Genomic DNA, 5539 nt, shown 5'->3' with positions numbered 1-5539 from the left:
CAGGAATTGCGGCGGCCATCTTTCAGGAGTCTAAGGAGACTCAAATACTGTGACTTTGCGGTATCCATGGCAACGATCCCATGTAAATAGAACAAACAGAGAAACATGGTGGAATCTATGTAATGATTTTTCACAGATGCTGGGAACTATTACATGTGGAGATCGAAATGTCTAAATGCCCCACATGATATTATGAACTGCACAAATTCTGCAATATTTTTGCCTAAGAACGTAACATGTCGTTAGTGAATACAGTGTTTGGTGACATGCTATATGATGAAGCTAGAAGTGAGGAGATTAGAATTTAGTGTGGAGAAGGAACCAGGTGCAGAATAAGATAATATAGTAAATAAATATATAAATTATATATGTTTTATAAGGGAGGTATAAATAGAGTGTGTCCTTCATGAGTGACATTTTTGAATCAATAAAGTGACATGTGAATAATGTGAACCTACTGTGTATCAAGTGATAACAGACCGGTCACTGGTTGGCTTGACGTCATTTGTCAGTCCTTACAGTACCCGATCTTCCCAGACAGTCCCCCTCTCTGGTACTGGTCGGGCCCAAAACACTGCTTAGCTTCCAAGATCGGACGAGATTGGGCGTGCCAGTGTGGTTTGACTGTACGCGAAAATAGACGTCGTAACACCAGTATTCGATCGCACGATACTTGAAACAAATCTTTATTAAAGTGTGCATTGGACCACAAAAACAAAAACAAGGACAAGAATAAGTTGTGAAAGGAGAGACATGAGTGGATACAGCACCTCATAGGAAGGGTGCAATCTCATATCCCTCGTTCAGACCCATTGGTTGCAAGGTCTGTAGCTGGAATATCCAATACATCTCCCTTCTCGAGAGTTTGTTCGCAAGGTCACCTCCTCTCTCTCCCAGACACACATGCTCAATAGCCTTGAACATGAGATCCTCAGGATTGGAGTTGTGTCGTGCCGTAAAATGTCTTGAAACAGTGTGGCTCTCCACCTTGTTCTTAATGTTCCTTATGTGTTCCTGGATCCTTGTTTTTAATGATCTTTTAGTCTTGCCCACGTACTTCTTTTTGCAAGGGCATTCGAGTAGGTAGATCACGGACATAGTGTTACAGTTCATGAAGTCTTTTATGGTATGTTGCTTTTTGTCATCCGTGTCACTGAAAGTTTTCCGATTTGGAATCAAGTATTTACATACGTTACATTTCCCACACTTAAAGGACCCCACACACTTGGGCATCAGGGTGTTCCTGGTGTGGTTCTCCTTCAAAAGACTTGGTGCAAGATGGTCCTTCAGGTTTCTGGATTTTTTAAAAATAAGGACTGGTTCGGGCGGTAGGATGTCCTTAAGTACAGGGTCCATGAGAAGGATATTCCAGTGGTTCTTAAGCGAGTTCCTGATGGTCTTCTCGTGTTGGCTATAGGTGGTGATGAAGGCAACTGAATTCTTACTGGTGTCTCTTGGTTTATACTTCAGGAGGTCCTCTCTGTCCACTCTCCTTGTCTTTGCTAGGGCTTCCTCCAGAATGGGCCCCGGGTATTCTTTGTCCTTGAACCTTTTGCTGTAGATCTCCAGTTGGTCATCACAGTCCTTGGAATTCGTGCAGTTCCTTTTTATCCTTGAAAACTGTGATGCCGGTATGTTGTCCTTCCACTTCCGGAGGTGGTTGCTCTGGTAGTGCAAATAGCTATTCATATCCACCTCCTTAATAAAGTTCTTAGTGGTGATCCCTCCATTTTCACCGGTTAAAATCAAGTCCAGATATTCAACTGATTTGTCATCGAGTTTCGAAGTGAAGGTCAAGTTGAGATCATTATTTCCCATCGCACTTAAAAATTCATTAAAAGATTCTGCAGAGCCGTTCCAAATGATTAAAATGTCATCGATGTATCGTTTGTATAGTATCACATTCTCCTTGAAAACACTAGAATTGTAGACATGTGTTTTATCCCAACATCCCATGAATAAATTAGCAAAGCTCGGGGCAAAAATAGTCCCCATAGCTGTGCCGCAGCGTTGTAGATACAACTGGTTAAGAAACTTAAAATAATTACGGCTGAGGATAAAAAGCATAAGATCACAAATAAAATCACGGTGGATGGGGGTTAAAGCTGGATCATTGTCCAGGTATTCCCTGCATGCAGCTATGCTCTTAGAATGTTCGATGCATGTGTATAAGGATTGGACATCCACTGTCGCCCATAAATACGACAGTGGATGTCCAATCCTTATACACATGCATCGAACATTCTAAGGGCATAGCTGCATGCAGGGAATACCTGGACAACGATCCAGCTTTAACCCCCATCCACCGTGATTTTATTTGTGATCTTATGCTTTTTATCCTCAGCCGTAATTATTTTAAGTTTCTTAACCAGTTTTATCTACAACGCTGCGGCACAGCTATGGGGACTATTTTTGCCCCGAGCTTTGCTAATTTATTCATGGGATGTTGGGAAGAAACACATGTCTACAATTCTAGTGCTTTCAAGGAGAATGTGATACTATACAAACGATACATCGATGACATTTTAATCATTTGGAACGGCTCTGCAAAATCTTTTAATTAATTTTTAAGTGCGATGGGAAATAATGATCTCAACTTGACCTTCACTTCGAAACTCGATGACAAATCAGTTGAATATCTGGACTTGATTTTAAATGGTGAAAATGGAGGGATCACCACTAAGAACTTTATCAAAGAGGTGGATATGAATAGCTATTTGCACTACCAGAGCAACCACATCCGGAAGTGGAAGGACAACATACCGGCATCACAGTTTTCAAGGATAAAAAGGAACTGCACAAATTCCAAGGACTGTGAGGACCAACTGGAGATCTACAGCAAAAGGTTCAAGGACAAAGAATACCCGGGGCCCATTCTGGAGGAAGCCCTAGCAAAGACAAGGAGAGTGGACAGAGAGGACCTCCTGAAGTATAAACCAAGAGACACCAGTAAGAATTCAGTTGCCTTCATCACCACCTATAGCCAACACGAGAAGACCATCAGGAACTCGCTTAAGAACCACTGGAATATCCTTCTCATGGACCCTGTACTTAAGGACATCCTACCGCCCGAACCAGTCCTTATTTTTAAAAAATCCAGAAACCTGAAGGACCATCTTGCACCAAGTCTTTTGAAGGAGAACCACACCAGGAACACCCTGATGCCCAAGTGTGTGGGGTCCTTTAAGTGTGGGAAATGTAACGTATGTAAATACTTGCATCCAAATCGGAAAACTTTCAGTGACACGGATGACAAAAAGCAACATACCATAAAAGACTGCATGAACTGTAACACTATGTCCGTGATCTACCTACTCGAATGCCCTTGCAAAAAGAAGTACGTGGGCAAGACTAAAAGATCATTAAAAACAAGGATCCAGGAACACATAAGGAACATTAAGAACAAGGTGGAGAGCCACACTGTTTCAAAACATTTTACGGCACGACACAACTCCAATCCTGAGGATCTCACGTTCAAGGCTATTGAGCATGTGTGTCTGGGAGAGAGAGGAGGTGACCTTGCGAACAAACTCTCGAGAAGGGAGATGTATTGGATATTCCAGCTACAGACCTTGCAACCAATGGGTCTGAACGAGGGATATGAGATTGCACCCTTCCTATGAGGTGCTGTATCCACTCATGTCTCTCCTTTCACAACTTATTCTTGTCCTTGTTTTTGTTTTTGTGGTCCAATGCACACTTTAATAAAGATTTGTTTCAAGTATCGTGCGATCGAATACTGGTGTTACGACGTCTATTTTCGCGTACAGTCAAACCACACTGGCACGCCCAATCTCGTCCGATCTTGGAAGCTAAGCAGTGTTTTGGGCCCGACCAGTACCAGAGAGGGGGACTGTCTGGGAAGATCGGGTACTGTAAGGACTGACAAATGACGTCAAGCCAACCAGTGACCGGTCTGTTATCACTTGATACACACTAGGTTCACATTATTCACATGTCACTTTATTGATTCAAAAATGTCACTCATGGAGGACACACTCTATTTATACCTCCCTTATAAAACATATATAATTTATATATTTATTTACTATATTATCTTATTCTGCACCTGGTTCCTTCTCCCCACTAAATTCTAATCTCCTCACTTCTAGCTTCATCATATAGCATGTCACCAAACACTGTATTCACTAACGACATGTTACGTTCTTAGGCAAAAATATTGCAGAATTTGTGCAGTTCATAATATCATGTGGGGCATTTAGACATTTCCATCTCCACATGTAATAGTTCCCAGCATCTGTGAAAAACCATTGCATAGATTTCACCATGTTTCTCTGTTTGTTCTATTTACATGGGATCGTTGCCATGGATACCGCAAAGTCACAGTATTTGAGTCTCCTTAGACTCCTGAAAGATGGCCGCCGCAATTCCTGTATTTCTTATGGAGTTTCGCCCCAACAAAATGGCCGCTACAGCACCTGATGGGATGGACATACAGCTCACTGAGACCTGAACTACGTCTGCTGTTATCCTGAACTGACTGCGGGCACATGCGCAGTGAACGGGGAGCGCCGCCGGCGCATGCGCACTAGCAAACCGGAAGAGGGGCGGAAATACCCGGAGTCAAGTGACGCGCTACCTCCGTCACTGGAAGTGTGGCGGAAGTGCCGCAATTTACTATCTCCCAGCATTTCTGAACACTTTTAGATATGATTGCACTACTTTGAACACTCGTTTTTCACTAGGAATATACTACTGTGACCCCTACTACCTTGGGCCATGTTTTGATTAAATGTCCTGATTGTTTTCATGTTAAATATTTTTAATTGATCATATGATCAATTATGACATCACATACCCAGAGCAAGTATTGCTAGGGCTATAAATAGGCATGCAGTCTCACTCTGTCCCTACCCCTTGAAGAAGTCTGGTGTGACGAAACGCGTTGGATTCCCTGCAGTGACCCCCTTGCCTATTTTAAAGCTAAGTCCTTACCTTTTTACCTTTTTATCTGATCTTGGATTTTTATTTCTATTCTTTTGAAAAAAAATGTATGTATATTATTTTATATGTGCTATTAAAACTGTTTGTTCAATTTTATATTTTTTGGCTTATAAATCGTAAATTTTAGCATTAGTCTTTGCACTCTCACACAACAGAAGTCGCCGGTACCCTTATCCCCCCACTATATACTTTTTTGGCAGCACTGTACCAGTATTGCAATCTTAAGGGGTGGCAGACACCTCTAACAAGGTTTTGTGTGTTTTTAGTATCTTTTAGCAATTTTTTATTACTGAGATCATACCCCACAAATGGCGCTGTATCATCTTTTGCAACATATATATATATATATATATATATATATATATATATATATATATATATATATAAAAAGAATCAATGGATACCGGCTCTCCCATCGGCTGACAATACCGCACCGGGTGCCCGCATAGTAAAGTTCAATAGAAGCGTGTGTGGATGCAGCACTCCTGAAGTGCCGCATCCACAGACGCTTTTATATATATATATATATATATATATATATATATATATATATAAAAATCACATTATATCACAA

General features: G+C 41.3%; 2 pseudogenes; one reads left to right on the top strand and one right to left on the bottom strand.

Moving 5' to 3' along the window:
• Positions 1–512: 512 nt before the first annotated feature.
• On the bottom strand, positions 513–632 carry LOC134952991 (5S ribosomal RNA; annotated as a pseudogene).
• A 3130-nt stretch (positions 633–3762) lies between these two features.
• On the top strand, positions 3763–3882 carry LOC134952980 (5S ribosomal RNA; annotated as a pseudogene).
• Positions 3883–5539: the final 1657 nt, after the last annotated feature.

This window comes from Pseudophryne corroboree, chromosome 1, assembly GCF_028390025.1.
Source record: "Pseudophryne corroboree isolate aPseCor3 chromosome 1, aPseCor3.hap2, whole genome shotgun sequence".
Classification (NCBI taxonomy): Eukaryota; Metazoa; Chordata; class Amphibia; order Anura; family Myobatrachidae; genus Pseudophryne; species Pseudophryne corroboree.
This window is presented reverse-complemented; position numbering and strand designations above follow the sequence as displayed.